Below are 27,689 nucleotides of genomic sequence, written 5' to 3'. Positions count from 1 at the left end.
TCTGATAGTTTTAAATAAACAAATGTATATAAACTAGATCAATCTTTGGTGGATAGAGAAATATTTTTCACTGCTATTGGTGAATTCCTGATTACACTGCACAAGGATACAATTTTAGATTTTACAAGAGTGCAGTTTTTCCCTTGTAAATTATTAACATGATTGCTACAATACATCCTGCTCTGTATTTTACATGTAATCCCTTTATGTAGCTCATTTTTCCCCCCAAAAAATGAAAATCTCTTTACAACATTCTTAATTCACATGTTTCTTTTTTTTTCCTAGGTGCAGTACTTACAACACTGCAATAGCCTTCTTGGTGGTTCTCTTATTGTCTTCTGTAAACCTTCAGAAGTTTTGCTGCAGGGGAAAAACAAGTAGAATAACCTTAATTATTACAGATGGTATCTCATTCATTAGCAGATGACAACATTTTATTTGAAAGCACAAGAAAAGCTGTTTTATAATTCTACAAAGCAACTTAATGTGAAACAACCATTACAGTTTGCAGACTACCGAAAGTTTTTAGAAGTCTTTGGTGGAACGAGTTCAAGCAGACTGAGGCCTGTTTCTTGTATTTAAGCTGACACACAATCTGTGCAAACTGGCACTAATTCAGATGTAAAGACAAACCACGAGAAGGACAAAATACTTGGCTGACATCTAATGTTATCCTTGATTTTGGAAGTTCATAGTCCTTGAAAGAATAGAGTGAGATCATTTAATATCCACTATCTAAGTACATTCACAATTTAATTAGAATGCTGCACTCCAAAGCCAACATTGGTACCACAAAGGTCAAAATCCACTCTTCTCCTCAATCAATTTTCAGTCTCCATTTATTTGGAGACTGAATATTGACAGTCACCACAGCTTTCTTCAAAGTGGTACTCTGTAAATATAGCAGTTGAAGAAATATGCCACAACTGTAATCATGTTACCAACTTTTATCCATTCTGTCAAAAAGGTTTATTTGCTTTGTTCCGTAACACACATTACATACAGGAAAAAGCAAGACAGTTTTACAAACCATGCTACTGACATGGATTCTTTATCTCTGTATGGACTACAAAAACAAAGGAATACATCAAACCTGAAGTAATATATTATATACATGCATGGGTTTTTGCTCCTTGTTTCAAAGGAAGTCAGTGTGCAGTGCTGTTTCTGGAAGCAGTATCTCAAATCACTGATGGTGCTGCTGCATTTCAGCATTTAAAAGCATAAAGGATAATTTACTCTTAAAACTACCTGGACACGTTATATTTAACAAGTCTCAAATTCTCTTTAGGGATTATAATAAGAAAACACTTTGCTTAATCATAAATTTTATATTTATCTTGGCTAAACACCCTCCTTTGGATAGACTGCCATGTTTTGTCAAGAAAAATCAACACAGTGGAAATGAAGTACTTGTTCTGTTGTGTGGTCATTCAAAAGAGTATGTAGAAGTAATGTAAATGTGCACCAGCGCTGCTGATAATTTCACGCTCTCATACACTCATTTCAATTTGCTTTAAAAAGGACTATTCCTCCTGGCTAAATATAGTCATCATGAAAAAGCATACCTCCCCTTTGAGCTAATAACACTGAAAGCCTCAAGACACAACAGTACAAAAACTTCTATATTTTAAGAAACCTGAAGCACTTTCTTCTCACACTATGTGTTTCTGAAGTGGGACAAATGAGACTGTTTTTTTTATTAACGTATTCTCATTTAGTGCACAGATTTCTCCTCGAAAATGACAATTCAGTCCTACATCACATCTCTGAATCCCATCCAGCCCCCCAAAAAATCATATATATCCCAAATGCTTATTTTTTAAAAGCAATGGGACATTGTAAAAGCAGCCTATACTTTCACTTTTAAAATATGTTGAGGATTACTGGGATGTACAACAGCTCCGGAAGTTCTGGAATCAGACCTTCTATCGGAAGAACCATTTAGTCATAGAGCATTCATCTGCAGTTTTGGAGCCTCTGGTAGCACTGATTTTTCACCAATGAGTTACAGTAGAGCTAAAACTGTAGTTACAGTTACTGACGTCTTAAACCCAGATTTTTTCCTTTTAAAATTTACTCATTTTTTAATTACTTTCATGTTTAATTTGGGCTTCTAATCTGTGGTTACAGAACTCACCTCCTCACACAACTACTTCTGTCTAAGCTGTACAGTACTTCATAAAAATTTTAAATGCATCTGATTTTTTAAATCATAAAAAGTAAAAAAGTGGGTTTTTACATATTGATAAGTCTAACTAAAAACTGTAAAAGTAACTCAGTCCTACAACATTATAGGATAATTTTGAGTATGTTCTTGGTAAAAACTTCGAGTATTTCTGAATAACTTTTTAACCAGTTTCTTCTAATTGTCTCTAAGGTAAAAATCAATTCTAAAATATTGAAACATAGCAAAATGTTAAATCCCAAACTACTGAATTAACTCCTATCAGTATAAGACATAGCTCATTTGACTGTTATGACCCACATTTCCTAGTCGATTTTTAGATAAAGACAAGCAGATTATCAGCAAAGGTTTATCTCAAATTCCCACATGTACAGCATGCCACATTAAATATATGCAAATCAACTTCTTTCTCCTCTACTTTTTTTGAGCTGACAACTCATATGACCTGAAGCCATGGTTAACGATTACAATTATTTGACTTTCATATTTATACAATCAGTCATCAGATATGCATGTTAATTGATTTTAACAGATAGTTTTGTATTCTAATGATCAACGGTAAGTGTACATTTTACCAACTTCTTGATTTGTAAGAAAATGAAATTTATGAGAGTTTTCACAATTAATCCTTCATTTATCAATATGCAGTATTCAGTGGGAACTTCTCAATAATATGTTAACTGCAAGTACTCCAAACTAAGAAATCTTAATTTTGGTAACTCTTCTATTGTGTTTAAAATTTATTTAAACAATGCACTGTCAATTTATTAGAATTGATGAAAGATAATTTATACTTAATTGTACTGGGCAAATAAGTAGTTTGCCATTATTTAATATTGACATTTGTCCACTTAAAAGTTCATTTCTCTTTTTCAAAGAACCTTAGTCATGCATTCCTAAATTTCAATAAGCCGCCAGATGTCATATATATGACAGAGTATAACACTACATTTAAGATCCTTATTTTTTAAGTTACATGCTTAAGGCCAAAGGGTTCCTCTGTTGTCATCACTAAATATATTAGCTGAACTGATTTGGTTTGGTTTTTTACATGGCTGAAAATTTAAATTTTGCAATTACAATTTTATTTTGGATGACCTATTTCTAGAAACACAATAAGAAATTAAAAATTACACACATTTTCAAGTGAAGAACTATCTTCTAAGATTATACAACGTGCAATCATTACCTTCCACAATTAACAGTTGTTGTCCTTTACGTCTATTCATATAAAAGAGTGGATTTTGCATCTTACTCGCAAAGATCAGATCATGTCTTGTTCTGTAGAAGGGCTCTCCCAATTCAGGCCTTAATTGCTGGTGTACTAACTGATCATGTACCAATTTTGATAAAGCAAGAGCTGCTGGATCCCTTTCTCAGCATATTTTAATACCAATACAGATATTTTAATTTCTGCAAAATGCAGGATCTTTCAATTTTCTATAAATAACTGAATGAGGTGCAGAGGCTATCCAGCTTTTATTCAGATGAGCTTTGTACACTTCAAGTTCTGCTACTATTCTCTTTTTGTCTAGTAGCTCCAATTACTTTCAAGTGAGATTTATTCACTATGAGATTGCGAGACATTCTCCCCCTCAAAAAGAGACACTAGCACACTCATGTAGATACACAATGCTTATTCAAGTTCTTGCAATGGACGAGGAATAGAAGAAACTCAAAGTCACATTGCACACCCATGAAAAAGCACCTTGACCCCTAAAACAGTCTTGATTTCACACTGAACATCATGAGAAAATTAGTGAATATATGATGGGTTTCTGTTGCTTACTTAAACTAAGTAAGTTTCTGTTCCTTAAACTAAGGTTTGCCAACATGACAAATATACCAATAAGGCAAATGAATTCTGTTCAATCTTTCTCTTACTGGGAAACAACTTCTTGGCCTTCAACAGATCTTGGTTTTAATTCTGAACATAATAAGAAAGTCTGCAGGTCTGCAGAAAGAGGAAATACAATCTACTATAATCACTAACCCCATTTGAACACCATAGATATAAATGCAGAAAGACCCTAGTTTCACTTCTACAATTCAGTACTATGAGTTAAGCACCTTAAGGTGGTTAAATGTAAGGTTTATACTTTTGTAGCTGAGGCAGACCTTAAGATAAATGGAAAGGTGAAGCAAAGATCTTATACTTAGATGTGAAACTCCAATATAAACAGCCAGAAGAAAATAGTGGGAAATACAAGAAAAATACACTAATAAAATCTACATATATATTTTACATGTAAATATCTAATATTATCTAATATCTAACTTAGAAAATAGATATAATTCCTAGTTTCTAAAAATGTTTTCTATCCCGACTTTTCTTTGAACCTGACTGTTAAGAATTACAAACCTGGTCATGTCAGCTATGAAGAAAAACAAGTAAAATTTAACAACTGCATTACGTATGGGCTGACTAAGCCAAAGAAGTCCTCATCTGACTAATAAATATGGCACATTCATTTACATCACAGTAAATGGGGTTACACCAAGCTGCCAATCAGTCACTAGCGGGGTTCTGCAGGTCTCCATTTTAGGTCAGTGCTCTTCAGTGTTTCCATAATTTGGATGCAGGACTCAAAAGGTATACTACATTTGCTGACAACATGAAATTAGGAGAAGCTGTTGACTCCTTCCATAGCAGAGGGGCCTTGCAGACCCTTAGCAAATGAACATGTTCAGCAATCACCAGCTGTACAACAATTTACAAGGGCAAATGCTAGAATCTGCAGCTGGGACAGGGCAGCCCTGGAGGTATGGACAGACTGAGGAATGAGAGGCTGGACAGCAGCCCTGTGGAAAAGGACTGGGGGTCCTGGTCAGTGGTGAATTGAATACAAATCAGCAGTGCCCTGGCAATCAGGAGGGTGAACCGTGTCCTGGGGTGCATGAGGCACAGCGCTGCCAGCTGGGCAATGGAGGGGATTGTCCTGCTCTGCTCTGCACTGGGGTGGCCTCATCTTGAATACTGTGTGCAGTTTTGGGTACCACAATAGAAGAAAGATATAAAGCTATTAGAGAGTGCACAGGGCCACAAGGAGGATGCAAGGTCTCAAGGGGAAGACATACAAAGAGCAGCTGAAATCACTTGGTTTGTTCAGCCTGGAGGAGACTGAGGGAGGACCTGCAGTTAGAACTTTCTTGTGACTGGAAGTGGAGAAGCAGGCACTGATCTCTTCTCTGTGGTGAGCAGTGACAGGACCCGAGGGAATGGCCTGGAGTTGTGTCAGGGGAGGTTTAGGTTGGGTATTTGAAAAAGGTTCTTCACCCAGGGGGTGGCTGGGCATTGGAACAGGCTTCTCAGGGAAGTGGTCACAGCATTAAGCCTGACAGAGCTCAAGAAGCATTTGGACAACCCTCTTAGGCACATGATGACTCTTGGGGCTGTACTGTGCAGAGCTGGGAGTTGGACCTGGTGATCCCAGTGGGTCCCTTCCAACTCAGGATATTCTTTGATTCTGTGATTCACTTAAGTTACAATTTATATAAACATTTTCACAAGACGCCTGAACCTAGATTAAAGTATAAACAAAAGAAAATACTGTTTACTACTCACTATTTTTAAACAGTATGTTAATTGCTCATGTTGAAGACTGATGATTAGAAGTAGCATATGATTAACAATATTCATTGTATTTAGTAAAAACTGAGAGGAAACAAAAAAAAAAAAGAAAACAACCAGTGATACTTCCTGATGACAACTTTTATATGAAGAATTTTAAAGACAATAAATTCCACAGTTAAAGTTTAAATTAAGGCTGTGGATAGAAAGAAGACCAATAAAACACATTCTGGGAAATGAGAAAATAGTGTACCTAAAAAATGTCCAGTTCTAAGACAAACATGAGTTCAGGGATTGCAAGCCACCATCCAGACACATTGGATCACTGAGATTATTAAGGAGATTTTGACAGGGACAGCTGAGAGAAAAAAATCCAGAAGTGAAACAGTATGAGTGGCTTAGTACCCAACAGTCTACACATAATCTTAGTCACAAACAGGAAGCTGAATCCATGAAATATAGAAACCACTTACTGTACTGCCCCTGTTGCACAATAATGTGTCTTCTGGCGCTATTTCATGCAGAATTGAAAGAATTATGAAAATGGGTACATTGAATACAATTAGTAGCTAAGTTTAGTTACCTGTATCCACAGATGATCATATTTGATCAAATTTGATCAAAAAACATCATGGATAAGGGTCTTCCATTGTCCTTGATGTACAAAGTATAGTCTTTAGGATGTTTTGTTAACTTCACAGCAAAAATATTTAACTACTTGGAAACTCACTGTACAGCCTCAATAAAGAACAAATATATTCTCAGTCAGCTGCATTAGTTCTGTACAGCCACATGAACTCCACCAAAGCTGCAAGGCATGGAAGGAAAAATACCAAAAAATGGGAACAGAGAGAGGGCAAAAGAAAATACTGATCATTTTGATGACAAATTCATCTAAGTCCACACACAGGCTATCTAGATGTGATAAAAATCATGTTCATAAAAACTCTTAAGTGTCAATGTGTGAAACAGAAAACATTATACCACCTCCAAGATGTTTCATTTCCACCAATACTTGCCCTCCCTAAATGTCACTCTATTTTATCATGGTGACTGAATTACAATAGACTTGATAACATTAAGAAATAGATTCATGAGAACAACATTAGTTTGCTTGCATAAAACCAGCCCATTACTTGGGCTGGTTTCATGTGCCTGTCTATAACAAAGTGGCACATGAATGCTGCGTTAAGTGGCCAAATGCCTCTTCTGGCATGAAGACTCCTCTTGAGACTCCCAGTGTCACCAGGAGAACTATGTCTTGTGGCACCCAAATGGACAAACCATAGAAACTCCACTGCTCAAGTGAAATGAAATGCTGCACAGTTACTCTTTGAACAAGTAACTATTTTACACAGAATCATCAAGTTACCAAATGCAAACCACAGCAGAAAACTGCTGCAAATTTCAATCCTGTTAGTGGATACATGAATTTAGGGAAGAAGATGGAAGTATCATCACTGTAGGGCAAAATTGCTGGGTTTTATTTTAAACATGCTTAAATTCAACGTTTTAACTTAAACATTTAAGAGTGATTTTAGTCTGTAAGTTTTACATCTCTTGCCACCTGAAACTGGCGATCCAAATGTCTGTAATAGCGCATTTGAAATGCTGAGTTATATTAATCTCATACTAACTATAGCAGTTCAATTTCAACAAATTTCTCAGGGTTTTTGCATATTGCTGAATAAATGACTCTCGAATTAGCTTACTTTTCTTGGAGGCATTATATGAGATTATTTCTTAGTCTCCTCCTCTTTGATTTAGTACACATCTTCAGATAATTTATTAATGTTCTGGATATCTCATTCATCATCTATTATTACTAGTGTCATAAATTAGAGGAATGGAACAAAGCACTGGACTATATGCTTTTTCTACATTCATCAATAAAACAGCTACCTCTGTTAGCAAACAGTCTGTAAAGTAGTTGGTTTATCCACTAAGATGAGATCAGGAGCAGTTTTTAAACTCAAATCCCAAAACAGATGAGATTTATAGTATAAGAGGCTATTAATGAAATAAAAATCAGGGCTTCACTTTAAAATATAAAAGGGTAGAAATAGCTGGTCTGCAAAACACAAAAGCAAATGTCAGACACTGCTATGTCTTCTAAAGTACTCAGACAAATTAGAAGGCTGATGAATGCCAGCTTTATCTGAAAAAAACTGACTAATTTTTAAAAATGCTATAATTTTTTCAGCTTATTATAAAACAGTAAAGACAAGGAAAGATTCAACCAACAGAAATTTAAATGTCAACATTTAAATCAGAGGTAATATTGCTCAAGAAGACAAGGTGCCTGAACTGGTGTGAAGTAGAAAAAATTAAATACCTTGCCTTTTTGTTTATTCTTTCTTTTTGGGATTTTTGGGGGGTTTTTTTGGACAATCTAAACACAAAGGACATTGGAAAATACAAGTGTGAAAATTTCGTAATATTTTCAAGATAATGGAAATTAGGGGGAATCCTATAGGTAATAAATAACATAGCAGTATACTATTCTACATAAAGTACTTGAAAAGAGACAGAATTGACATTATTACGAAAACATTAACTACTGACTTTAAAAGGTCATTATGCCTTCATTAAATGATATATTTGAACTAAATCTGAATATCCAAAAATCAGTTTTTGTTGTTTTACGTAGACCATTGATATATTTTGTATACATTCACTGTTTACATTCCTTTAACTAAATCTCTCATTAAGACAAATTAGTATTTTGCATGATGTAACAATACTGCACTCACCTCTTTTCTAACTGTTTGTTGGAAATATTTAAGCCAGGGTGCGGACTTCATCAATGGAATGAGATACAGAATGCAAGTTCTTATAATATAGAAGAAAATAACTCCAAATGTTAGATTGGAAGTGCATAAAATGCTTCCAATAGCAACTGTGTATCTAATTTCTACAGGGAAGGAAATTCTTTCATCTTTAGACACTACAGATTAGATATTTCAGGAGACAAGATGACCTCAAACCAACAAAATAAAAGTTTCCAACTAAATTAAAAGTTTCTTACTGTACTTCCTCTAATTCAGGACCCTCATTATTTTCTTTATTGAACCTTCACTAGCTGTAGCAACTGATGATTAATAAAACATACTTGTACCAATGCTTTTTAAAGCTAATTCAACTCAACAGAGTTACACTCTCCTATAGTTACAGCTAATAGTGGAACAGAAAATTAACTATATGAGCTGCACCTTTTGTTATTCGCCAGTTCGATCAGTTTAGCAATGATCATACTTCTTATTCAGTCTATAAAGGCAGTTTGCAATCAAAAAGAATCTTATGACAAAAATAAGTGTTACCCTCTTTGTACTGTGGTGCACTTGGTTTGAGGACTGACTGACATAAAGGGGAGAAGCCAATCCCTTCTCTGATTGAGAGCAGCCATTTGCACTCCCTTATCTCAGCCTCACTTCAGATAAAAATGCACACTCTCAGGGAAATTCTAAAACTTAATCTTCTCTCTCACAATTACAGTATTTACTCATTAGTAGGTCCCCTGAATTCAATTTTCAGTCTTGGTGAATTTCTAACTTCCACAAAGGGAAACTTAATTAGACAAGAGACTATAAGCAAGTCAAACCCAAATGACCAGCAGCAACCTTGAAGTAACAGTTACAAGATAATTCTGGTGAAAAAGGACTTCACTGAACCTGATCTCCCATGACCATGCAACTGCTCTAGCAACTGAGGGAGTAGTCAAAAAAACTGAAGTGTTGGCAATGGCAACAGTCCCTCATGCAAGAGTTTCCTTTAGTGTTTTCAAAATATCTGACATTATTTTCCCTCCCTGCCTTTTCGTTCACTGAGTGAAAAACTTGTATTTGCATGAATTCTTAACCTCAAATCAAGGAACATACATGGTTAATTTACTTCAGACCAAATTCAATATATTAGCCTTGGGATGCATGGAAGAAGGTTTTTCTTTTCCGCATCCCAAAGAGATTATTACTTCCTTATCTAAAACTTTACAACAAAATCCCAGCGAAGGGTACCTACATTATTTTCCAGATAAATAAGCAGGTAACCAGTTCCATACTCTGAATACACAATTTGTTGGTGATAGATTTTAACACTAATTAATGACTGTATAAAAGTATTGAAAAATCATGGGAAAAAATGCTTTAGCTCGTCCCATATGGACTACAAGAGTCAAATTTCCTTAAATAATTATGCCAACATAACTTTCCTTTAACTCTTGCTACCTAACTCTGATAACCTTCAGATTTCTGGAAAATATCATCAATGAAGAATAAGTTGCATGCTGAATAGACAGCAACTAACCACCAAGAAGTAAAGAAAAATAAAATTTCTTTGGTTAGAACACAGAACAAAATCAATGGAATCTTGAATTAAATAGTTTTCTCTTTTTAGGTTTATTTTCATTGTAGGTTCTCCAAGACACAAACTTCTGTCTTCTTTTTAACATAAGATATCCAGAAGGCTTCAGATATTTATATACCGCTAGACAGGATAACTACTTGTAAATGTTGACCCTTAACTTGATCTTAAGGGATATCACCATTACATTCTGTAATTAGAGAAATTACATGAAACTTAAACCTTTACTTCTCAGCAACACTGTATCCTCTAAATTGTACTAGTATAGTTGAGTACCTATTGTCAGACATATTTTTAAGCCCTATATGTTAGAACATTCATTCATGCAGTTGATCAGAAGCACATGTGGTCCTGCAATTATCTAAAACATTTATCACTGGGACAAAAGGCCAAGCAGGACGCTTGAAAACCTGTTACCACAAAGGAGTGGTTAAATGCAAGAGGAGAGCTGAGAAGATGGCATTTTGAAGGAAGCAGACAGGTAGCAGTGGAGGGCCAAAGCCAACAATACCAGGACCAAAGACAAACCCTTCCAAAGAGGGCTGTGAAACTAATTTCCTCAACTCAATTATTACCACTAGCAAAGAAGTTTACTACAGCTACATGATTTAACAACTGTTAAACCAGCACTGCTAAATTCAGAATCCACTAAAAACATACTACAAATTGTCGCAAAGAAATAGGGCTTGTTTACTCCTCATTACAGTGTCAGTGAGTCAAAGAGTTGATTTTAAACAACAAAAGCCTGACAGACGAAAATGCCGCCAGCTCTGTCAGACTCCTGGAAGAGAAAGTCAAGGCTCAAATGATTGCGTTGATCTTTGACTGAAACTGTAAAACAAGTCAGTTTCTTCAAAGCCAAACATAACACTGAAGCCAACAATAAGGAATGTTTTAGTTTTTTCCACACAATGAATTTTTTGATGTCATGAGCTCTGGAAGTTTTTAATCACACTAAAAAAGCATTAGCAAGGCAAATGTATACGACCTAGGCCCATAAGCAACCACGGGACTGGTTTTCCTGACTGATCTTATTTTTAATTCTCTCGCCTAAATTCCAGTATCAATACTTCTTAATAATAGATACTCTCCAATTTTTAAGCAGCCTTCAACCCACGTTTTTTTTCACTGTCTAAATCTGAAACAATAATTTGTATTTGTTCACTGACTAAATTCCAGAGCATCTGTGTTTTATTAGTCACATGGAAATTGGAGTGCTACCCGCAAGACTTCAAGATAAACCACTTCACTGACACAGATCAGAATCAAAAATTCGTCCCATTTAAATACTAACAGCCTTAAGATACGTGCTTTTATGCTTTTAATTTAAATAAAGGTAATTGAAAATAGTGTGTTTACTGTTCAGAAGTGATTCTTAGTCATCCTTCCTGAACTCCTGATTCTCAGGATGACCACCTATATCTTAGATAAGTCTTCTCATTCCTTTTCTGAAGTCTACATTCACTAAAGGCCTCTCAATATATGTTCCAGTGTAATTTTATAGCGTATTTATTAAGATTTCTGCTGCAACTCATTAAAAATCAGATTCATCAATGTTTACTTTCTAATTTTAGACATAAATTTACTTGAAGTAAAATTTTAACCCATACAAAGGAAACTAATTTTTACATACTGCATACATCATAAGCCCCACAGAAGAGTAACAGCAGAAATTAAGTTAATGACTGGAATCAGAGCCAGAAACACTGGACAGACAATAGTTTAATTTAACCGATTGCTGTACAATGTCTTCTTCCACCTCTCACCTCCAGTAAATTTATCTTGATTATAACTATATTGGTCAGTTCAAGTTTGTTTAGCTGCAGGTCTTTCCATCACTGACATCAACAGTGAAGTCACTCAGGACTTACAAGTACAAATCAATTTTGTCTTCCTGGAACAAATCTTAAGCATCCAGAAGCTCAGGACCCCAATATTTGACTTCACGAACTAAGTGCTTAGTAGGCATCTGGAAATTAATGAATTACTTCACTTAGCTGTACCAGCACTTTATTATCCATTTTACGTAAGAATTCATAATGATAACAAACATATTGCTTGGCATGGAGCAAAACCATGCAGGCAACCAACAGATATTTCCTCTGACCCCCGATCAATTAATTTTGGTAACAGAGACAAATGCCTTCAGAACAGCGGAGCAAGACAACAGAATTCCTCTAAAATGATAGAAACAGAAAATAACATGTATTGTGAACAAGTGAAAAATGTTTTAACAATTAATTCACTGAAGTAATTCTTTGTACCACCAGTAAAGCTGTTTTCAGTAATGTACAGCATGCTACACAATACTTTACAGTAAAATAATTTCACGACATCATATGCTTGCCAGAAAAAGATGGCATAGGCTACCTATCCAGAATGCTTGCCATTACAAACATTTCATTTCAACAGAATAGAATTGTTTAGGTTGGAAAAGACTTTTAAGATCATCAAATCCAACCATTAACACTGCCAAGCCTACCATGTTCCCAAGTGCCACATCCATGCATCTTTTAAATACCCCAGGGATGGTGACCCAAACATTTCCCTCGGGAGCCTATTTCAGTGCGTCACAAATCTTTTGGTGAAGAAATTTTTCCTAAAATCTAATCTAAACTTTCCCCAGCACAACTTGAGGGTGTCTCCTCTTGTCCCATCACTTGTTACCTGGAGAAGAGACTAACTCCCTGCACACAATCTCCTTTCAGGTAGTAGTAGAGAGCAATAAGGCTCTCCTGAGCCTCCTTTTCTAGGGGCTAGACAACCAAAGCTCCCTCAGCCACTCCTCATGCACTCCAGAGCCTTCACCAGCTTCACTGTTCTTCTCTGGATTTACTCCAGTCCTCGACATGTTTCTTGTAGACAGGATTCAAGGTGAGCCCTCACCAGGGCTGAGTACAGAGGGACAATCACTGCCCTGGTCCTGCTGGCCACACTACTGCTGATAAAGGCCGGGCTGCCAGTGGCCTTTTTGGCCACCAGGCAACACTGGTTCATGTTCAGCTGCTGTAAAAGGTGAGCCCTCACCAGGGCTGAGTACAGAGGGACAATCACTGCCCTGGTCCTGCTGGCCACACTACTGCTGATAAAGGCTGGGCTGCCAGTGGCCTTTTTGGTCACCAGGCACACACTGGTTCATGTTCAGCTGCTGTAAACCAGCAGCATCCTCAGGTCCTTTTCTGCTGGGCAGCTTTCCAGCCACTCTGCCCCAGCCTGTAGCACTGCCTGGGGATGATGCGATTAAATGGCAGGACCTGACACTTGGCCCTGTTGAACCTCAGACCACTGGCCTCAGACCACAGGCCCAGACTGTCAAGATCCTTCTGCAGAGCCTTCCTATCCTCCAGCAGATCCACACTTCTGCCCAACATAGTGTCAGCTGCAAGATTACTGGGGGTGTACTCCATCCCCTCATCCATACCCTTGATAAAGGTGTTAAACAGGACTTATCCTTCTACTCAGCTCTGGGGACACCACTGTGATCTGTCACCAGCTGAATGTAACTTCATTCATCGCCACTCTCTGGCGATGCCAGAGAGCCAGCCCATTTTTACCCAGTGAAGCATCTGCCTATCCAAGCCACAAGCAGCCAGTTTCTCCAGGAGAATGCTGTGGGAAACAATGAAAAAGGCCTAAAGTCTAGGTAGACAACATCCACAGCTTTCCCTCATCCAGTAAGCAGGTCACCTTGTCATAAAGAGAGATCAGGTTGGTCACATAGGATTTGCCTTTTCATAAACACATACTGGCTGGGTCTGAGCATGAGGTTGACCCACATATGCCATGTGATGGCATTCAAGACAAATACCTTAAATTTACAATTTTCAACCTTAAATTTGCACGTACATTGCAAGCAATGGTTACTATAAAAAGAGTATAATACATTATATTGATTTGGAAGGGACCCACATGGATCACTGAGTCCAAGTCCTGGCCCTGCACAGGACACACCAAGAATCACATCATGTGCTGTCCAAACACTTCTTGAATGCTGTCAGGCTTGGTGCTATGACCACTTCCCTGGAGCCTGTTCCAGTGCTCAACCACCCACTGGGTGAAGAACCTTTCCCTGATAAAAACTGCAGTCCAACTACAGGACTGTAGGAAATTCCTAACTACCTACGGCAAGAGTACCAGCGTAGGTAAAAAAAGCCCATGTGGTGAACAGAACAGTAATTCTCAGCTTTCTGCCCACGTACATTTCAATGTTGTTTAGGAATGGCAGCAGTTTTCTGGCCTGAACGCTCCAGACACCTTCTTAAGATCAAGATTCATCGAAAGCAAAGAGATAATTTGCTTATAATAGTATGAATATAGATAAGGTTTACATATCTGATATAGAATTCTAAAATGCTTATATGTATGCACAGAACCTCTTATACTGACTAAATACTGAAAATCTCCCAGCACCTACCATGGCTTTATGAAAGAGATGTAAATGAAAAAATAAAAAACGTCTCTTTTTTTTAGTTTACAAGAGAATTAGGAGAACAGGCAGTACTTGAAACACATTTCATGAATTGTCATAAGCAGGACAGATTGACTGAAATAAGATCCACCACAGCTGAGTGGTCAAATATGCCTAAGTACATGTATGACTATTTCAATTCATGAATGAAAAATATTTTTCTTAGTCAGCAAATACATTACCAATTTGCTTATACCCGTCTTACTGAACATTAAAAAGTGAAATAATCAGGTGTATAATGAAAAAAAACCAAAGCAAAAAGATAACTCAGTTTTGGGCAGAACACGATCAGAGGACATCCAGCTGAACAAAGTGAAGGTGGTTGCTTTAAGCCATGTTGAGTCTAAGAATTCCATTGTGGATAGTCAAGAGACTGGCACTAAATACAGATGTATCTATTCCAACCTAGTACAGTATTGGGGTTAATTTGCTTATACTTGGTGACACATATTTCCTTTTAGATTTCCTGCCAAATGTCATTTGGTGGGATCACAACACATACAATGGGGCAGACACTGAGGAGTCTCTCATGGTTATCAAAAATTTGTCCTATTTCTGCAGAATTAAGGTTAAAATAGGCAGAGGGAAACAAAAATTCAGCTTCAATCTTGCTTTATCATTGTCATTCCCTCTAGACCTAGAGCCATTCCACCATCAAGATGCAGCTGCATCACTAATAAGGGGCAGCTAAACTCCATGTCAGACCTTCTAAATATGAGAGATCACAAAGCAACTCTCCTCAAGAGACTAGGTCAGCTTAGGACACAGGAAGTTTGAGGGTTCCTTTATTTAGTTTTTTGTTTTTGTCACAGTATTAATAAAATAACTAGTCTTTCAAGGACTGTTGTAATTTATACATGCCCATGGATGCAGTAATGCCTAGCACAGTTCAGGGCAGTCAGATGATCTGTGACCAGCTCTCACAGGCAACAGAGGTTACAGCAGGGTGTTGAACTTTCAGCTCGTGCTCCAAGACAGTCCACTTTAGAAACACTGAAGAAGATGGATGGCGCAGCTAGAGCTCTGAGAGGAAGATATAAAAGCAAATGTCCAGCATGGAAGAGAAACCATCTCCCACTTATGCAAGAAGATAGATACCACTTCAATTTTTTTTTTATTTGTTTACCTGTACAGGCAATTAGAAAGTCTACTTGCATTTCATTTTCACTCCACTGTCGTCTTTTACCTGTGACTTCAAGTCACTGTATCACAACGTTGGCAGGGACTTTGAGAAGAATTGACAGTTTCTGAGGTCTTAGCCTCAGAAAAAGGAGAATGTTACATGAAAGTAAAAATACTTTGAAACATTCAGTTAAGTTAGTGAAACTACAGAAATGTTTCTCAAGTTATGGAAAAGTGGTTAGTATATCAAGAGGGACTACGTGGAAAGTCACAGTATCCAGTGGATGTTAAAAAAAGACATGGCAATGAATCATGACAAACCCATTACTAGCTACTAAAACAAAATTCTGGAGTTGATACTGGGTCAGTTCCTTCAAAACTAAGCAAAATGAACAAAAATAAATTGGCATGGCCATAACATTTTACCAAGCAAAATTCTTAACTGTAGACAGGAATTAGTCTCAAGTGCAATGTCAGTTAATTTATTGCTGTCAGTTCAGGATACATTGCAATGATGAAATCATTGCAAAATGTAACTCAGGACTTTGAAAGATAAATTCTTTCACATTGCAAAAAATGAAACTGCTACCCAACCTTCACTTACTCTGAAGTTAACCTGAACAGTAATTTTGAGAGTTGTCCGGTCGGGGCGAGTAAGAAACATTAGCTGAAATACCATATTAGCAATTTGGAGACTTGCTTGAGCAGTTGAGTAGTTGGGTTTTTTTAGATGAAATAGTGTAGATGTTACATCAGAAAAAGAGCGTCAGCTTAATGTAATGTACTGCTACAGATATATTTCTTTCTAAAGTAAATTGAATGTTTGAGACAAATGAGAAATCCTTGACCACTTTTCCCTCTCGCTATCAAATACATCTCTGTCACCATTTTTACCACTCAGATTCAAAACAAGATCTACATCAGCTCCTCTTCATTTTCCAATATATACAGATCTCATCTGAAACTTTGTCGTTGCTCTTTTATGTAAGACCTATACATATAAGAGTCAACCTGCCTATACATCAAAGATTCTCATTTACCCCACTTACTCATGAGATTCAACTTGCCTGCCAGTCAACCCATGCAGTGCACAATTTCTAAAATGCTCATCTCACTGGTTGCCAAAGTTTTCAGTAACTGTAAAGACAGTCCTCTTGAACGATCAAGCTTCTCATCAGCAATTTTACATTCTTCTTCTTGTTTGTATCTTTATCGTTGCATACCATCATACAATAATGGAAGACAAGATGAATAAAAACCCCTTTTAGAAGCCTGTCTTCCACTACTACTACTACAAATACAGTGGGCCAATACAGTCTAATACTGTAAAGACAGTCCTCTTGAATGATCAAGCTTCTCATCAGCAATTTTACATTCTTCTTGTTTGCATCTTTATCGTTGCATACCATCATACAATAATGGAAGACAAGATGAATAAAAACCCCTTTTAGAAGCCTGTCTTCCACTACTACTACTACAAATACAGTGGGCCAATACAGTCTACTTCAATACCTAATGCTGTATCCTTACTTGTAGTGTATTTGCTCTTCCTTGCCCACATCTCTTTTCTAGTGAGCAGTTACGTGGTGCTGAGCTGTCTACTGTGGTTAAACCACAACATCACCCTACAATTATTTCTGTTGCAGCTGCATCTCCTCATGGCTTGAAAACACAGAAGCATGTGCTCGACATGCACAAAAACCAAGCAAACAAAATGTTGAGACATTTTGTGTAAAAAAAACAAAGACAAAAAAGAGTAATGACCAGTCAACACACTTTCTGTGTCATTGGATTTGATTTTATTCCATGTTTCCAGAAGGTGGAATCTTAAAAGAATGCCAGCTTCTTTCATGCTTATGAAAGGCCACGGCTGCAAGCATTAGGGCAAAATAGAACTGCAAAAGGAAAGAGGGATCAATGAAAAATGCTCTTTGCTAAAAAAAAAAAAAAAAAAAAAGGCCTGTTATTATTAAGCTTTGTACTAAAGGTTTTCCTCAAACCCACTGATTTAAGTCCTTGTCATCCACTTTCTATCCACACATTGTTCTTTCTCAAGCTCATTCAGCCTGACCTAGGCTGATCCATTACTTCTGGAGGAGGACAGGATGAGCCTGAAGATTCTTAGCATAACAGAAAATGCAAGATTACCCCAAATATTACTGAAAGCTAATTCAAAACAGTAGCAAAAGACTATCTGTATTAGGAGATATCTAACATGTTTAGGGACTAAATGATAACAGCAGCTCTATGAGACTAAGCACTCCAGTCAATATACAAAAACTATACCATGAACCTAACAATACACTTCTATCCCAATCTTGGTAAGATGTTACAAGTAGTAAAATGACATTCACTCAGCCCACATCTGCCCTCTTCTCAGATAAAATTACTCACAGTGGAAATTATAAACATGACTGATCACACACTATTACTGTAAATTAATGTAAAAATTTAGTGTCCCCCAACAGCAATGAAACAGCAACAGTTCTAACACTCTAATTCCTGGCATATGTCAGTTTTGAATACTTGAATATTGACTTATAGGGAGAACTATGTATTTTTCATCTAATATACAAAAATTTTGACAATTTATTAAAAAATCGCTAAAGACCAGAAGAAAAATGTTTAACATAAGGAAAAACAAGTTAGGACTTTCTCCAATCACAGAGGCTTCAGAGTGCACAGGAGTGCAATAAAGTAACATAGCATCTTAGCAGGATTTGCAACAGCTGACAGTCCACTTGGACATTCTGTACATGTACCTCAATCTACCCCAGCTGTGCAAAATGTCAAAGTGGAGCCCTGTGTTCAGTGACAGCAGCTACTGTCCTTTGCTCCTCCAGTTTTGTAAGGACAGAACCTCGTGATAAACTGATTCTGAATTTGTGGGTAAAAACAGCATGACTACACCAAATAGATGTCTGACATCATCATCATAATCTATAGCGATTAAGCATTAACATTAACGTGTATCTGTCTAATACATGCTTCATTTCTTCTCAGGTACTTAATTCCCCACACTTCACCCCAAAGAATGTACTTAAGGCTCAAGATAAAAGTTGCAAGAGAAAAAAGACTGGGCAGCTTTTCCATCTCTGTAGACTGAAGTCTGTCACTCTACCTTGAAGGTGTGGCAAATCAGCCATCAACTTCAGGGCTCAAAGGTGGGAACCAAAAGCAATCAGCAAGCTGCTCGTGTCCATATACATTTCCAAAAAATATGTAGTATGAAAGCGACCACAAGCAACTGGCAACCAGCTGAAAATGCAGCAGGCACATCCTGCCTTAGACATATCTCATTCCATCTATCCCATAAAATCTCTTTCCAATTCCTTGACTTGCAGTGGAGCCTCAACCATCATCTTGCACCTAAATCAAGCAATCTGCAAATCAAGACTCATGGGAAGAATAATGAGTAAGAGTTGGGACCATAGTACAAATCCAAAAATCAAAATAGCCTTCTACTAGGTGAAATTGATCCTGACTACAGAAGGCAATCTCGTAAGAAAGGGACCAAGCACACAGTATTTATACTGCCGATACAGTTTGGTTTTTTTTTTACTGATCTATAAAGGAACGATTTTTCAGCTTGAAAAGAGAACTGCCTGAAACAAATTTACTCTGAAGTATCAACATAAAATTTCAAAGGGCGTTTCACAATGTGTTTCTCCAGAAAATGGTGAAGTAAATTAACAAACAAAAGGTGAAATTTACCCTCATTCATATATTGGTCTCATTTAATTCTCACTGGCTGCTCCCTTTGAAAGGTACACTTGAAAAAGAATTCAACGAGTCCTAACTGTAATGTAGACACTTCAACAATCTAAAATGATGGGGTTTTGATTCCTTTGGTTTTATTTCTGAAGGCACCAACTTCTGACTGAATGCTTTAAATGTGTTTTATGCACAATGCACATATTCCACTCATATTTGGAAGAAACCTTTCCACTGACTGGGACATGAATTTCCTCTTATTACAGGAAGTCAGCAACTTCCTGCCTGTTGCACTTGCCTCTGCTTGCACTCACACTGTTCTTCCAACCAGCCTGTAAATTAAATTTACAGATATCCAGATTTTTGCATACTTGAAAATAAAAGAATATCTTCAAAATTAACTGCTACATATTTTCATGAAACACAGAAACTGGCAGAAACAACCAGTGTAAGTTTTACGTATAAATGTGAATCTACAGTGAAAATCCACAGCTCAAAGGAGTTCAAATCTTTGTCCCATTAACCTAGACTGCTCAACACACTGTACTTAAAGGTTATGGGGTATTATGAACTTTAAAAGGTATTGTCACAAGCAGCACCAGATTTAGTCTGAAAAAAAACCAAACTGAACTATAGAGATATGTATAAGAACTGCCCAGTTACATATTTGGATTTATTAACTTCTCCCCAAAATGTGTATATTTATTAGCACCATAGTCCTAAGTGTAAGTGATGTAAACTCAAAATAAGTCAGGCCCAAAGGAGGAGAAACACTATGCAACTGTCTCATGAATAACTGAAAAACAAGCAAGGCTCACACATATTCTTTAAGTATGTGGTGCCAACAAAAATAACAGGCTGTATATTCTGCAAGTGTCCAAGTCACTGTTCTGAAAGCATAGGTAAGCTTTATAGGAAGCAGGACATACAACACAAACATGAGTATCAGCAGAGAGCCACTCGTCTCACTAAAGAAATTAATAATACCATTATCATTCCAGGCATAATCATCAATATCTTATCAGATATACATTAAGACAAGTGTACTAAATGTTTACTTCCATTTGTCCCACAAGCATTAAATCTACTCTCCTTGTATCACAGAAACCCAGGACTGTTTTGAGTTGGAAGGGATCTTAAATATCATCTAGTTCCAATCCCTCCAGCCCACAGCATGGACACCTTTCCCTACACCAGGCTGCTCGGGGCCCCAGCCAGCCTGATATGGAACACATCCATGAAGAGAACATCCACAAGTCCTCCAGGCAACCTGCTCCAGTGCCTCACCACCCTCATAGTAGAGGACACCTGATCCAAAGCTACCCTGTTGCAGTCTGAAGCCATCACCCTTTGTCCCATTCAATGCACACCCCTGTAAAAAAATCCCTCCCCACGTTTCTTGTAGGCCCCCTTTGGGTCCTGGAAAGCTGCTCTAAGGCCTCGCTGGTGTGTTCTCCTCTCCAGGCAGAACAGCCCCAGCTCACTGAGCCTGTCTTCACAGTAGAGGTGCTCCAGCTCTGTGTCATCTTTGTGGTCCTCCTCTGAACTTGCTGAGAGTAGATATAGCAAGTTCTCTATCATGTTTACTCTTTCACTCTACTTATCAAACTTTTTTACATTGCTTACTATTTAACATGTTTAAATTACTTTTAATTTCTTCAATTTAACCAATGCATTTAAAATTTCAGATTTATTCAATATTTTACAATGCACTCCTGTGTTAGCAGTGATGAGACAAATCTGAGTTTACTGAATCTTTTCCTTTGAGTTGTTGTTTGGCCTTGACTAAGTCACTTTACTCTCACTGAAATATATTAATGCTATTTTCATTTATAGATGAAAGGCTCTACAAAACTACTAAACATTAATCATGAAAAACCCAGCTAAAGTTTAGTTAATAACAAGGTACAAGAAATCAAAGTATCAACTTGACACTGGATCCTCTTATTCAGTTTTATAGTACAAGCAAGCATGCTGATATAAGCATGATAATGAAATAAACATGAAACATACCACCTAAGGCTTGAAAGTCTCTAGTCTTAAAAGAGGTCCAACTTACATGGGAAAGGTCAGGGGGAACACTTACAAAAACTTTTAAAGCAGAGATGATAAAAAACTAGTAACTTTTAAAGAGAATAATATTAATTTTGAAAGAGAATCTGTTGGGGAAGATCTGAAAATATAACTACAGTGCAGACTGTCAGACTTCAATCAGTAAAATATAGACAGATCTTTCACCAGACATAAATGTTTCATTACTCTGAACAATGACAGGTAGGAAAAAAAAAGAAGGCTGAGGAAAGAGTGTGCTTATCCACATAATATTGGATATAGGAGCCACTGGTCACATCCACCACTGTTAATGGAAAATATCAGGATCCAGAATACAATCATCTTCATCAATACTATGTGATATAAATGAAGCTACAAAATATAACTAAATGGCCAGCATGCTGGCAAATCAAACTGCTTGTTGACACATCTAAAGCATAGAGTATAAGAAATGATTATCAGTGTTGTTCAAGTAATGACTGAGCAATAAGCCACTCTTTAAGAATTGAGGAAAGAGTGCTGAGCATGACACTGGGAAGGTAGATTATAAACATAGCACTGTAAAATTTGTAAAATAACTACATATTAACCATGGATATTGAAAACATCCACCTATATGAAATTAATTATCAACAAGAAAATTCTTATGTCTAACAAAACTCAGGGTCAGCATTGTAAACTCTTATAAACTGACAAGAATTTGAGAAGCTCCCCGGTATGGCAGTTAATCCACAACTGGGAAGTAACTTCAGTACCTTCTAAATGAAGTAACTTCATTTAAAACACCTGCTGTTGGACACTAAGTCACAAAACAATGGTCAGGATGAAAATTCATCTGACAGCAAGTACAATTCTTAAAATAACACTACAGTGAAGTCTAAATGCCAAAAATTTACTACCACAGTTCCAGAAATATTCTTTAAAACTTTTAAAAATTTCCATCCCTTCCCTAAATTCTAGTCTATTCTCCATGTGCATCACACAAATATACTTCTTCACAAGAAGAAAAGGCCAAAGGTCCACTTTTGTAAAACCAGAGACTACATGGAAATAACATTAACTATGAAACAGGCACAATCCAGGTTTCAAGAAACATCATTCAGGCATTCATTACCTCATAATTCAGAACCAAATTGTCCTGACTGTATGTGGGTCTAAGAGTTAAATACATCAGCTCACTCAGAAGGTGGTGATAATAGAGAACTGTTACAGACATAGCTCAAACTAGAGAACAGTAGGATTTTTTCTTTTGGTAAGCCCTATTTTTAATGTGCAGAAAGAAAAAGGTCAAACTGAAGTCTTTAATACTAAAACTTAGTATCTCAGGATCTTAAGCTGTCAACAGTAAAAATACATATTTTTAAAAACTATTAGCAACAGTTTTCTAACAGCACTCACCATAACCAAAAGAATTATCATATATTCCGTTATAATAGCTACAATAAGTAAGTCACTGAAGTAGACACTTGACACAGCCTAAGAATTACTGATCATGGTCAAATTACCTAACCAAACAGAGATTACTGAGTTTTATATAAACATATAAAACATAACAATGCTCATATTCCTGAGTTTTCAAAATTTCAGAAGCAAAAAAGTGTTATGACCAAAATTAATTGCAATGAAAAATCTTAGAAAAACATGTAAACAGAAACATTTTATCTTTGCTTTTATCTTTGGTCAGACAATTCTACAGCTAGCAAAACGATGAATCTTGTACAGTTCTGGCTACAGCTCTGCGTAGTTTCTCAAAACCTCAACAAGTAAATAAAAAAGAATTAAAAAAGTAAATTAAAAAAATAAGCAGGATCAACAGCTAACAGGGGAGGCTGGATTAACATTAGTATATACTGTTGCAGAGTGTAGAAAGTGAGAGACACAAAACATTCACCCATGACACCACAAAGGGTATTGGTAACAAACACCACCTCAACAGCAGAGGCCCATAACTAGACAGAGGTGACACAAGTGTTAAAAATTGTTAGGACATATCAAAAATAGTCAATAAATACTTTGATTCTATAGTTGGAAAGATTCAAAATGGTATAATTGTATCACATTATATTGATTTTCCTTCCAACTCATTTGTTAAGCAGATGTTCCAGATCAGATGTTAAAAAACATTGTGAGAAAAACATTTTAAATCAGCATACTTGTTAAACTTATCTCAGAGTCCTGGAGTAGTCAGCCCAGCAAATCTTTGATCTGTTGATGCTCTTTTAAAACTATATATTTTAAGATCTGTATGTGTCTTTAAATGCTAGGGCCTGACACCATGCAGGAGTGAAAACACAGTGTCAAAGGGACGAATCAAGTTTAAGGCAGTCTGATATGATGGAGAATTCAGATGAGATAACAAGAACTAAGGAAAGACAGATGCATTCAAATGTATTCAAACAATAATTGCATGCCTTATTTTTAAATAGTGGCAAAGATGAATCACTGAAACAAGTCATCCAGAAAAGTAAATGGTAGATTCTCAGTATCTCAATACACTTTAAAAAAAATAAAATAAAAGCTTAGCCCATCAGAAGTTCCAAAATCAAACCCATTGAGATAAGAACTGATGCTGTAATACATTTAAGGTGAAACGCTCTTGCATTAAGATAGATGCAGTACTTAATGCAAGTTAACTCCAGAAAGTACATGAACTTTTCACATACACAACTAGATTAATTAGTAGCATGGTAGTAATGGTCTTTAATAAACCTAAAATAACGATTTGCCAGCCCATTAACAGAACAAAAATCCCTCCAAATTAAATAGTACAGAAGGATAATGTTGGGGTTTTTTAAATAGAACACCATGGTACTGTCTCATTTCTGCTGTATTCAATTCAGTATCACTAACACCTGATTCTGCCTAATATTCTCAAACTAATTCCAAAGAGATTTCGGGTCATGTTACGAGTCAGTGCTTTTGGGAAATCTACATCTAACCATTAACAGAGGCAGAATACCCATTTCTATTCTGTTTGGTAACTCATCAACTTTTATGTAAGATAAATGCTAAATGCTCAATGTTCATCTCCAAGGTCTGGATGTAGTCTGGACTAACTGCTCCAGCTCAGCTCTTTTTGTCACAGTTACAAATATGGTCAACTGTTTTGCCTCAAGGACAGTCACACATGGATTCAGGTAAGATTCAGAAAAACCACACTTTTTTCTATTCAATGTCATTAAAAAGAGCAGGAATTACTAGATTATAGTGGGGGACCTCAAACTACATTATTTTCAAGTTCTTTTTGTGAAAGCAGTTGATCACAGAAGTTGCAACATCAGAAAAAATAAGGTCACTCGGTTAAGTGGCAAAAACATTCTTAAATAAAACAAACACCTAAAACACCATTTCCTAAAAGCTGGAAATGGTACCAGCTATACCTTTTGGAGGTCAAAACCAGAGTTCAAGCCTCACCAACGTAACAACCAAACACAGTCAAGCAACTCCTTCTATCACATTTAACAGTCCTCCTCTGACAGCACAGATCACCCAACTATGTGTGTTTTTATAGACTAGAGACTTAACTGCTTTGGGCCCCTTCCTGGGCCAGAAGAAAAAGCACACAAAACCTACAGCTTATTTGCTTCAGAGCAGTGTAGAGCCTAAGTCAAACAGTTTAGATAACATACCACGTTTGCACTCAGCAGACATCACTGGCTCCTGATCTAAAATGCTCTTACACGTGCTAATCAACAAAGCCTCCAATGGACTAGGAACTGATTATCTTAGAAACTGTCTATCCTCCACAACAGCTGTTGTCAATTACAGCAGCATACCTAACAGTTTAAGATAAAACTCCTAAGGATGGAGCATGAAGTAAACTTTCTAAGACTTCATCAACAGAATTCCTTTCAGGGCAAAGTGTAAACCAGTTCTTTGCACAGCCCTTCCACAGTGAAAAATGAAGTTGTAATAGCAACAACAACCTGGAGACGGCAAAGATGATCTCTACATTAGCATAAATCATAGGAAGGCAGAGAATGTATAACACATTTCCACTAAATCACACTTTTCTTGCACATTAGTACAAGGTAACCAAGTCTAAAAGATTCAAGTGCAAACAAAAGAGAAAAGCGCAATGTTCAAGTAAAGCCAACGTGGTTATGTAAAGAGGGAAAAATGTAAGGAATGTTTTCACTTATATTTCTCAAAGGTAACTGCTTTTCTCACAGGCAGCAAAGTACTTTCAGAAAACCTCTGAACCAATTTTGTGTGGCAAGTAAGCTTTGCTAATATTACAGCTTAATAAGAAAAACTGTAAACATCAAGTTTCTGGCTTAACTCAGATTTACAAGAAGGCAAAATGAAGTAAAACATGCAAGAACCTCATCAGTTCAATTAATCATTGACCAAAGCTACCAACAGAAGCTTTACTTAGTCGCCTTTCCATCCAAAAAGCTGGAAAACAGCCTCTTGTTTTCATCTCACTGACAAAAGGATGTCATTAGTATCTTTTCAAATGTTCAGTTTTCACAGGAATTTACCATATCTGTAGTACCTAAATTATGAAGCCATCATAAAATCTAAGGGGGGGGATGCACCATCTTTCCAGTATGCACTTCACACATCTAGCAATTGCTCATGTTCTCGTACTTTGCTATGCTCTGAAATTCACCATGTGGGTTTGCAGCCCATACAGCTCCAGTTGTTGGCTCAACAGCAAAGTTGTCAATTTCAAGCAAGAAAATATACAAAAAAAGTTTTGAAATTCACAAGTTTATTTGGAATAGGCTCTGTTTGTTTACCTGACAGTCTGAACTTTGATTTCAACACAGTATTACTTTTAACAACTTCAGCAATCGCTACTATTTATATACATCCATATGACCCCTACGGGTACAGCATTTAGGTCAAACGTGGGCCACGTGTGTCAGTAAAAAAAAAAAAGCCTGACAACTGGTAATCACAATTGTGTTAACTCACAATTACAGCTACTACACTAACAAAATGAAAAAAAAAAAAAGACTGGTTTCAAAAATAGAATCCATTAGCACCCACAAACAATGTAACTTTCTTATTGCCCAGTTTTAGATCTTACAGTATTTCAACGTCTCAGTTGCAACTGTAACAGTGGAGATGATTTAGAGATGGGATCTAGGACTAATTCAACTGAATATTTAATGAACCTCAAATTCTTAAAAATATTTTTAATAACAACAATCAGCCCACATATAATTGGAATGTATTTTGGAATCTTTAGCTTTCACAGAGTAAGTATTATCAGTAAATAGCTGAACTAAAGTGTGACCAGTAACAAAACTGACATATTACAACTTCAATGAAGTTTCTTTAGTCTGCAAAGAGACTTATGTGGTGCTTTTTAACCAAGTTTCAGAGCTTTGTATGGGAAGGTAACCAGGATTACTGAGTCAAGCAGGGAATGGAGCTGAGTTGCAGAGCTAGAAGTGTATTCTTTTCTCCCAAGTGCCATCCCAGTACATTTTGTACATGATTCTTTCACTTGTACACCTCTTTCATGAGTATACCACCAAAGCGATGCTATTCCAGCATGATGGAACAACTGTTTCTTAAAAGCAAACCATAAAGCCTCCAGGATGTGTAATACCACAGGGCATGTAGCTAAACTGAACTACTGATGGGTACAGTACAGCAATCTCACTGTATGAAACTCTCAAACAGCTAAAATGTGTTAATTGCAGCCTATACACACAAATGCAAACTTGTACACCACTTGAACTGCTGTATCCCAAAGAAAAACACGTGTGATGGTTAAACATCTACCACTGATGGCAATGGACAGCTAGCACAGACTGAGTCAGGTAGGTGAGAGCAGGGAGGTAGATAGGCTCTGGGGCAGGAAGACTGAAGGGAACGCAAGCTGCTTCTAGAAATTCTCTTTCGAAGGCCTGGAGGGAAGAAAAATTAAAATAGCCATGAAGACCTTCAACTTCCCTCTTCAGCCATCGGAATCACCAACAACAATTAAATAATTAAAAAAAAATAATTAAAAAAAAAAAAAATTTAAAAAAAAAAGCCAACCCAGAGGGGGAAACCTTGTGACAAATCTGCCTCCTCCTCCCTCCCTGCTCTCACCTCCCGGCAGCGAGGCTCTGGCTGCACAGCTCCCTGCCGGGATCACCTGCCCCCGGCACGCCCCGGGCCGCCGCTGCTCCCGGCGGGACCCCGCGGGAGGAAGGCGGGAGAGGCCGAGGAGCGGCGGCGGCGCGGGGCGCGCAGGCCTCGGCGCCCCCCCG

General features: G+C 37.0%; 1 protein-coding gene across 6 annotated transcripts in view; it reads right to left on the bottom strand.

Moving 5' to 3' along the window:
• The window catches only part of TBC1D5 (TBC1 domain family member 5), a 316,631-nt gene that overhangs the window by 288,700 nt on the left and 242 nt on the right, over positions 1–27,689 (bottom strand). For all 6 annotated transcript variants that reach the window (XM_039703278.1, XM_039703288.1, XM_039703293.1 and 3 more), the window contains exon 2: positions 299–360. The gene's annotated coding sequence lies outside the window, so the exon portion shown is untranslated. The remainder of the gene's footprint in view (positions 1–298; positions 361–27,689) is intronic.

The sequence above is a fragment of the Passer montanus genome, unplaced genomic scaffold (assembly GCF_014805655.1).
Source record: "Passer montanus isolate IOZ18808 unplaced genomic scaffold, ASM1480565v1 scaffold10, whole genome shotgun sequence".
Classification (NCBI taxonomy): domain Eukaryota; kingdom Metazoa; phylum Chordata; class Aves; order Passeriformes; family Passeridae; genus Passer; species Passer montanus.
This window is presented reverse-complemented; position numbering and strand designations above follow the sequence as displayed.